Here is a 10285-nt window from a genome sequence, read left to right as displayed (position 1 = left end):
TTACCAGGTTACTCTGTGATTTTCACAGCAGCTTAGACAACCCTCATTTTTCCCTCGCCTGGTCCTTTGACTGATACCCAAGCAAAGAGATTGTCAGCCTGACTTCCGACTCCATTTGCAAAATTTTGCTGGGTGTGAAGAATGGTTTCATGTGAGGGGACAGTGTGTACTGGAACAGGGAGATGGGACATAGGTCTCACCCAGAGAGCATTGCCCTCGCCCTCAGACAGCATCTCAGCTCCCCTGCCGTTCCACCCAACAGTCTTCCTCTGCCCAGTGTCATCCTGGTTGCCTCCACTGTCCCCAAGCCCCTGCATGCCACATGACGAATTTCAGTAATCGAGAGGCATGTATAAACTCCTTTCAGAACAGGGCTCTGTTAGCAGTGGCGACATCACTTTAGTAGGTTGCAACTTGTTACCTTTTTAAAGAAATGAATAAGAGTAGAATAGAATAGAAAATATCAGAGTGCATTGCATCTGGTGATGGTGGTGGGTACTGTTTCAGTAGGTTTGATTTTGCTTTGTTCATTTAAGAAATAGTTATTAAACTGCTACTCCTTAGTGGGCAGAGTTAGCGGGGCTGAGTTTCAGGAGCTGGTTTCAGTTATATGTTCTGTTATCTGTGTCCACTTGCAGCTATATGTGTACTGGATCACAATATAAAATGTATCTCTTACCATAGATTGGTGTAGAAAATCTTGGTGAATCCCTGAAGTACCCAGCACGCCCCAGGATCCATGCATCCCCATCCGACTTCTGGCTTTGAGGTTCTCAGCCAGCCAACCCGAGCCTTAGATCTAGAATATAGTGCTCTTGGTTGCCTACTGCTTGCCCGGCAGGATTCAGTGTGTGCCCTTTGACCTTTTTCCTGACCTACTCCCTAGAGGGAGGGACTGGGGTCAGGCATTTTGAAGCATGTGGCTCAGAGAGAAGGTGTCGTCAATGATGGGTGGCAGACACCTAGGAAGCACACCAGCAAAAAATGCTGGGCTTGAACCCAGCATCGGAATCAGAAGAGTCTTGGTTTGGGTGAAACATTTTCACAGAAGACTCCCAAGAGTCCAGAGTCAGTGAGATCCCCGTGGGGTAAGCTGGCCAGAATTTCTAAAAGCAACACTTAGGGAGACCGTCTTTAGTCCTTGGATAGCTTCACATTGTCTCTGTGGCATTTGCTCCAACCACAAATGGAAAAGCCATTCATGTAAAGAAACATTTATTTTTTCTGATTGCAAAAAGTCTGAATTGGTAGGTGATAGTGTATGTGTGGGGATGGGTGCGAGGAGGAGGGGATAACTTTGCAGGAGATCTCCATGCTAAGCTGCATCTTTAGCAGCGTGTCCCAAATTTTCTTTGGAATCTCTGCCATTCCAAGTGCTGGGCTTGCCGTAGGGACTGAGTCTGGGATGATAGCTGGAGAGTGCATCTGTGATAACTCTGGGGCAGGATGGGATGTGAAGGGATGCGGGTGCCAGCCTTGCATTCAAAGAAGGCTCAGCCTAGACTTTTGACATCCTTTCAAACAAGGCTATGGGTAGAGTTACAGATGGTTTTCACACAACTTTGTTTCCTATTATAAGACAGTGCTACTGATAGAGCTTTATAAATTGATATCTTAACACAAATCATGTCATTATATTATGGATAGCATATTATATAGCATTGTTTTTTGGGGGGCGGCGTGGTGTTAAAAACTTGAATATCTACAATTCTTTCTGTGACTTTAGTTTTGTAATAGACTGAAGCCTGTGAGGTTTTCGTTTGGTCAGTTTGAGAAGGTTGATCCAGGGCCTGCTTGAATGTCGATCCCACAGGGATGCTAAGTGGAGGCCATTCTTGAAAAGTCACTTCACGCCACCCTCTTCATCAGCTAAGAGAAGGTGAAAGCAGGATCTACTCCTGTCTACAGAGCACTTTGGACGTGTCCAAGGCAATACTGCTATAGATGTTGGGCAATGTGTCCCCAAAGGACATCTTCACATAATACATGACAGTGACCCAGGGAGAGTGAAGCAGGGAGGGGAAATCTCAGGTCAATGCTGCCCAGCACTGCAGCTCTGGAAAGCTCAGGAATTCTCCTTCCTTTTAGGTTGCTTTTTTTTTTTTTTTTAATTTAAAAGAAGGGCTTCCAGTGCCTTCTCCTCCCCATTAGCAACAGTCATATCTTCAGAAAACTTGGAAAACCCCAAAAATACCAAGAACCAAAGAAAAATAACCACCCATCATCCTTCCTGTCTCAGCCGCATTACACAGCCAGGCAAAGTGGGCACTACGGCAGCATGGTATATGGCCTTCCAGACTGTTTTCTTTACCTTTATAGAGACCTGTGGATTACAAGGGGAAACATTCCTTTTTTCCTCCTTGTGTTTCCACCTGGGACCATTAAATTGGAACTTCCATCCCTCAAGAAGTATTAGGCAGAGTACTTCCACTTTCCCTCTGCTGCCTCACTTACTCCCCTACGCTCATGGGAAGAGGAATTATTGGCATGGGGAAGAGATTAGGGAAATTGTTTAAGCTTTCCCTCCTACTCTCAGATGCATGGATTTCATGCGAGCTTACCCTCAGCCCCTCTGGTGGTTCTCAGAGGGGCAGCCCCACTATCCGTGGTTGGGGTAGCATGTAGAAATATGTGGGGCAGGTTCTTCGTGGTCACACTGCTTGGGGGATAGTGTGGTATCTAACGGGTGAGGCCAGGGATGCTAACCACCTGCAATGTGTTGGACAGCCTCCCCAACACACCATGGCCTGAGATTGAGAAGCACTTGCCAGGAATAAGCTTACCAGAGCTGGTGCTTCCCTGGCAGGAAGGAGCTTGGTTCTGGATGGGTCAGGATAGTTCACAGAAGGAAAGAGCAGGAAGCTCACTTTGCCTTGAGCTACCTTTTCCTCCCAATCAGAAGTCTTAGTAGCAAAAGTGGTGTGTTGCTCTCCATCTGCCTCACTCTTTAGTCTGTTTCTAACTCTGAGGGAAAGAGAGAAGTGTGATTATCAAACTCCAACATAGACTTAAAAAAAAATACAGCACCATTACACCACACATGTTGTTTTGTGCCTTGCCTTTTTTTTCACGTAGAAATAGATCACAAACATTTTTTTCATGACATAAATATTTTGTCTGTAGCATGACTTTTTAATGGCTGTATCACATTCCAACATATAGATGTGCCATACTTTACCTAGTTAATCATCTTCTTTTAGACATTTAGGCTGTTTCCATATATGTATATGAACAGTGCTGCAGTGAATGCCCTGATAACGCTACATCTTAGCACAGATTTCTGATTCTTTGTGATCCATTCTTAGAATTAAGGTATATGCATAATTTTTAGACTTTTTGTTTTTAAAAACTGCTTCATTGAGATGTAACTGGCACACAGTAAACTGCACATACTTGAAGTTTTGACATGTGTATGCACCCATAGAACCGTCATCACAATCATGACAGTAAACATACCATCACCTCAAAAGTTTCCTGTGACTCTTTGTAACCCCTCCCTCATGCCCTCCCCACCCTCTCCCCAGGCAACCACTGATCTGCTCTTTATCACTGTAGTTGGGATTTTCTAGAGTTTTATATAAATGGAATTATACTGTATGTATACTTTGTGTTCAGCATTCTTATTTTAAGATGCATCTATATCGTCAAGTGTATCAACAATTCACTCCTTTCTATTGCTGAGTAGTATTCCATCCCATGAACAGAACACAATGTATTTATCCATTCACCTGTTGATGGTTGTTTCCAATTTTGGGCTGCAGACATACCTCCGAGATATCGTGGGTTCATTTCCAGATCACTGCAATAAAGTGGATATCGCAATAAAGCGAGTCACTCAACTTTTTGATCTCCCAGTACACATAGAAGTTATGTTTATTCTTCGCTGTAGTCTGTTAAGTCTGCAATAGTATTAATGTCTAAAAAAAGTACATACCTTAATTTAAAAATTTTGCTAAAAATGCTATCATCTGAGCCTTCAGCAAGTCATAACTTTTTATAATAGTAACATCAAAGATTGTTGATCACAGATCGCCATAACAAATATAATAATAAAGAAAAAGCTTGAAATATTCTGAGAATTACCAAAATGTGACATAGAGACACAAAGTGAGCAAATGCTGTTGGGAAAATGACACTGATAGATTTTCTTGACACAGGGTTGCCACAAACCATCACTCTGTAAAAGATGCAGTATCTGCAAAGTGCAATAAAGCAAAGCACGGTAAAATGAGGTCTCCCTGTATTGCAGATAAAGATGCAGTGAACATTTGTGCCCAAGACTATGCAGACTCCAGGTTTCATTTCTCTTGGGCAAATACCTAGAAGTGCATTGGGTAGGTCATATGGTGGATGTACGTTCAACTTTTTTAGAGACTGCCAAACTGTTTGATGAAGTGGAGGTACCATATTAAGACTTTTGATATTTAGTTTAAAATAATGCGAGTGAATCTGAATTAGTTTTAACTGCTTTTAGAATAGAAGCATCAGGTCGTAGGACATTGGAGCTAGAAGGAACTTGATATCATATCCAGGTTTTTGCTTTACTGAAGAGGAACCAGTGATCCAGAAAGGTTAAGTGATCTTTCCAAGGTCTTTCAGCTCACAGGCTACTCTCTTTGATCTTTTATAAAACCCGGCGATTGGGGAGTCATTCTACAAGCGATGTTGCAAAGAGCATAGAAAGGGTAATGAGCGTATAATCTGCAGGGAGTCATCTCTGACCACTCACAGAATAGCAACAGCAGTTCAACAGCGGGGAAAACAAAAATGTGCTATCATCAGTAACACCTGGTCCATGGAGGGAGCCACGTGGTTTCTGAGCAAACTGATGCACCCCAAGATTAAGGCTACAGTGGGGTCCATTAAAAATGAAAAAAACAGTGTGCTGATTCCCCGGCCCCTTCAGCTTCCCTTTCCAGCTCCCCCTCTTATTATCATATTCATAAGCATTGTCCCTAATCAGTCTCCCTGAGTAAAGTTAACAAGTAGATGTGCGTACTCTCTTGAAATTGTTTTGCTTAGCCTAAGAAGCTGTCACGGTGTTGAGAAGGCTGCCGCTTTAACCAGATTTCATCTCTGTGTGTCACCGCTCATGTCAAAGTAAAAATGCACTCAGACATAAGAGTTGTCCTGCTTTCATCAAGAGCGCCAGCCTCCCTGAGCCTCGTTCCACTTGGTTAAGCCTGTTATTTAAATTGTTAAAATTGAGACATCGGCAGTAAATTTCAGAGAAGATATAACAATTATTAGATACAAGCTGGGCTCTTGTACTTGAGAATAACCATGCCCTCCATCCACCAGCAGAATTAGCCACAAATAATTTACAGTGGTTGCTTTAAGAAGTGTGCCCTCTAGTACTCGGATGGCATTAAATCACAGCCCGTCCCCCCTGAATCATATTTCCAACTTTTAAGATAGATTTGGTTCCAGTCAGCAGAGTGGCGGAGCACTCCAGGGGACCACCTTTTAGTGCCTCTAACTCTGAAGAGCTGAGTGAGGATTCCCCAAGCTGCCTTCCAGCTATGAGTTTTGTGTTTAGGTGACTTTATATACCAGGCAGGGGAGCCACAATCCAGAACAATCGGCCTTGGAGGGTGAGGAGAAGGAAAAGCTGGGAGGCTCTCTGAGTGACCTTGTGCTATTCAGTCATCCCACTGAAATCCTCTAGGAGCACTTGACCTTGTGGCGATTGTGCCCCGAGCCACAATCTGCTTGCACTGAGACAAAGGCTAAAGGGAAGAGAGAAGTACGAATGAAGCCTGGAATCTTCTGAAGGCTCATCAGAGTCACTCTGCTCCATCTTCTCCCTCTCGCTCAGTGAAGGAGCCCCAGAAGGCACTTGCTTATCTAGCAGTTGATTCATGAGACTTTGGGGTCAGCAGAAATCCCAGAGTTGGCTGTTGTTGCTTTAACGTACATCACTCTCAAGCCAAATCTCCCCTAATCCGCACTTGTGAAAAAGATTGCGTAGACCCAGGTGTCAGACTTGACATTGAGTTATGCTAAATTTCATCATACTGATTTTGGGCCATTACTTCTATTAATAAAATGTTAAAAAATTCTGATTCTGACATTTAATATATCAGACTTGTGTAATCTTTAAATTTTTGTATCTTTGTCCAAACCATAGAGAAAAATAGAAATTTTAGAGCTGAAGGAAAGCTTGGACATCATCAATCCAATGCTCTCAGTTTAAAAGCCAAGAACTCAAGAGGTTAAGTAAATTGTCCCAAAGCCACACATCTAGAGAGGGGCATTAAACCGTGGATACTCTTCGAGTCTATGTTGTCTTATTATTGGAAAATTGACTCCAGTGCAAAATGAGTACACATTTCCTCACTTTATCCATAAGGCTGCTCCAGGAAGCTTTGTAAACACACCTCTTAGAATCAGAACCTGGTCTGGGCACCTCCCTCCACATTAGTTTCTGCTCAGACATCACCTCTTGCCTGAACTGTCTCCCAGCCCTCGGCCACTTGTTTTGCCCAGATCGCCACAGTGACTGTCTTTTATGGACGGAACCCACAGTGCCTGCCTCATGCCTGTCTGTGAGCCACCCTGTGGACACTGATGCATGAGATCACTTGGAACCCCAGTCTGTGTCTCTGCAGCTTGGAAATACAGGGGTGTGTTCGTCAGGGTTTTCAAGGGGAAACAATCAATGGGATGTGTGTTTATGTAAAATGAACTGTCCCACCTGGTTATGGAGGCTGGTGAATCCAAAATCTGCAGCGTGGGCTGACCCAGGACCGGCTCGAGACCCAGGGGGGCTGATGGTGCACCTCCAGTCCGAAGGCCAGCAGGCTGTTACTGACTGAAATGCTAATCCCATCCAAAAACACTCTCCAAATTGATACATAAAATTACTCATCCCAAGGGGTTAGTACCCTGTGAAACAAAACTTCGACGCTGAGGTATGAGAATCCGTGGTTCAGTTATTCTTCCTGCACTTTCGCTGCCCTGCCCCCAGTAGACTGCCTGGGATGCAGTCATACACGTGGCCTCTCCGAGGACCCTCTGCTCTGCGGAGCAATTCGCTGTGCATGTATTTCAGTGGCAGAGCCCAGCTTGGTGTCTCACCTCCTTGCCTGGCTCACTCCCCTCTCCCTCACTTTTGCTTCCCTGGGATTGCACCTCCCCACAAAGTCTCAGCACATCAGCTTTTGCCTCAGACTCCAGTTTTTAGGAACCTGGGCTACCATACGTTTTTACCAGCTAGCAAACCTGTTCTCAAAACTGATTTAAAGCCACAAGCCCATTGAAACATGCCCTCTCCCTAGCTTTGTATCTTGTGCAAATTTCAAGAAACTCTTACTGCCAAGCTTCAGCTGATTCCCTTTGACCAGTTAAAGACCTGGTGTAGGTTATATACCAAGCTTCGATGTCAGGAACTATAACTTCCCACTTGTGCATAGACTCTGAACTGTAACTTTGTCAGCTTGACTCACACAGCCCAAATCAATCCTCTCTGTCTAGACAAAGCAATTTAACTTCTTGGTAACTTACCAATTACAGTGCACTTATTTATTGGCGAATTCAAAAGCGCAACACATGCTTTTCCTGTGGGAGCCGCCGGGTTGAGAGGAGCGTGGCTCTCTCCTCTCCCCGCCATGGTGTGTACTCGCCCACTGATATCAGTGTACTCTGAAAAGGGGGAGTCATCTGGCAAAAATGTCACTTTGCCTGCCGTGTTCAAGGCTCCTATTCGACCAGATATTGTGAACTTTGTTCACACCAACTTGCACAAAAACAACAGACAGCCCTATGCTGTCAGTGAATTAGCAGGTCATCAAACCAGTGCTGAGTCTTGGGGTACTGGCAGAGCTGTAGCTCAAATCCCCAGGGTTCGAGGTGGTGGGACTCACTGCTCTGGCCAGGGTGCTTTTGGAAATACGTGTCGTGGGGGGCGCATGTTTGCACCAACCAAGACTTGGCGACGTTGGCACTGGAGAGTCAACACAACGCAGAAGCGATATGCCATCTGCCCTGCACTGGCTGCCTCGGCCTTATCAGTGCTGGTCATGTCTAAAGGTCATCGTATTGAGGAAGTTCCTGAACTTCCCTTGGTGGTTGAAGATAAAATTGAAAGCTACAAGAAGACCAAGGAGGCTGTTTTACTTCTGAAGAAACTTAAGGCATAGAATGATATCAGAAAGGTCTATGCCTCTCAGCAAATGAGAGCGAGCAAAGGCAAAATGAGAAACCGGTGCCGTATCCAGTGCAGGGGACCCTGCATCATCTATAATGAGGACAATGGTATCATCAAGGCCTTCAGAAACATCCCTGGAATTACTCTGCTTAACATAAGCAAGCTGAACATTTTGAAACTTGCTCCTGGTGGGCATGTGGGGCATTTCTGCATTTGGACTGAAAGTGCCTTCTGCAAGTTAGATGAGCTGTATGGCACGTGGCGTAAAGCTGCCTGCCTGAAGAGTAACTACAACCTCCCCACACACAAGATGCTCGGTACAGACCTTATGATTCAACTGCATTCTCCAAAGCACGAGATGGAGGAGCTAAACTTAGGCTGTGGATTTCTGTATGTGCCTTCTATCTGGCTGCCATAGAGGTACAGATAATACACGTTAATAGCATTATTGATGGTTGGTGAGAAGCCTTTGTCTTCATATTACCCACTTCAGTTTTAGATACATATCTTAGCCATTTTGTACTTTTTACCCTATTCCTGCATCTGTCCAAAAAAATTTAAAATATGCAGATAGACTTGAAATAAAGGACTAGACAGAAAGCCTTTATGAACAATGTATTTCCTGTATTATAGAGGTGCTACCTCCACATATCTCTAAACTGTGAAAAATTATTATAAGATCTGATATCCTCAAAAACACCCCTTTGTTCTATTATGCCTTTCTATAAATGGACTTGACACTTACTTGGGCAAAACTCCCACTGACTTTCAGTTGATTGAGCTGATCTGAGTTGAATCACGTCAGCTACAAATGGTCCCCTTTCCACTCTACATTCTGATCGTGTGATGCAGTGTGTCATAACATGGCAATGATACGTATTGGCAATCTTATACTGCTGATTAATTGCTGGGAAAGTAATTTCTTTCTAACTGCACTAGAATGCTTTTGGTGCCTGACATCACAGGGGCTCACGCACACTGACTCAGAATGACCAGGGAAAGCTGACTCCCATCCCACCTAAAAACGATCCCAAGTCTTTGAACGTAATAGTAGCAGTTAACATGTCTTGAGTGCTGACTTGTGCCGGGCACTGTGTAAAATATTTGCATGCACTGCCTTATCTCCTGCCCTCTTCAGCAGAGCCCCATGAGGCAGGTCCTCTAGGCAGGCGTCACTGTCCCATGTGGAGACCATTGGAGACCATGCCTGGCTCGGCACCCCGGCACTTTGAATTCCCTCTGCCTGGCCTGCTCCTCCTGCTTATCACGTGACTAAGTTCTTTTCACATTTTAGGTGTCAGCCCCTACGTCACCCCCTTGTGCGGGCCATCCCTGATCACTCCGTTAGCCCCCTGGCTAACTGGGTGAACGTCAGTTACTATATCAGCTCTTTCCTTTATAGCATTTATCACAATGTATCCTTCCCTTTTGGGAATAGCATTTTGTTTGTTTATTGGCTCCTACTGCAATGGGAGTTCCATGAGGAGAGCAGTTTTGTCCGAGTTGTTTTTCTCTCCAGCCCTAGTGTCCAGGACAGGGCCCAGCCCTTCACAGTTGCTCAGCCACTGTCTGTTGAATGATCACAGAGCCAGGTCAGCTGGGCAAGGCTGCTGTGTGTGCAGCTGGGCAGCGTCTCCCGGTGGAATAGGGCCAAGGTGCTAGGGAGGGCAGCAGGCGTGGGGCTCACTCGAGGATGAAGACGTGCTTGCTTTCAGCACTGCCTGCTGTTCTGTGTTTGCTTCCGGCCTTGTTCTCTTTTTTCCCTCCAGGCTTACCCCCAACCCACCCTACACCTCTCAAGCATTTTCTTGCTTTAGAGCGGAAATACTTCCCCCTGGGCTGTGGGAGATGTTGAAACCGATTCTGGGTATCTCTGAACTGATGGGCACTGGTATTGCTTGGCAGGGTAACTGAGAACACTAGACAATCCAGGAAATACAAGGAGACAGCTAACCAAAGGGACATCAGCACCTTTAAGGCTGGACTGAGGTGGGGCTGCACTTGGCAGGGATGTCCACTGACCACACACCTTGAAGGGTGACACGGCTCATTACCAGCCAGTCTTCTTGGTGAGAAGTGACAAGACCTTAATGCTTCAGTGTGAGCATGCTGGCTTGGGACGATTGGTTGATCCTA

The 10285-nt window shown here is 45.1% G+C and overlaps 1 pseudogene; it reads left to right on the top strand.

The window, feature by feature from the left end:
* Positions 1–7560: 7560 nt before the first annotated feature.
* LOC105079826 (large ribosomal subunit protein uL4 pseudogene) lies at positions 7561–8567 on the top strand (annotated as a pseudogene).
* The last annotated feature ends 1718 nt before the right edge of the window (positions 8568–10285 follow it).

Source organism: Camelus bactrianus, chromosome 7 (assembly GCF_048773025.1).
Source record: "Camelus bactrianus isolate YW-2024 breed Bactrian camel chromosome 7, ASM4877302v1, whole genome shotgun sequence".
In the NCBI taxonomy this organism is placed as follows: domain Eukaryota; kingdom Metazoa; phylum Chordata; class Mammalia; order Artiodactyla; family Camelidae; genus Camelus; species Camelus bactrianus.
This window is presented reverse-complemented; position numbering and strand designations above follow the sequence as displayed.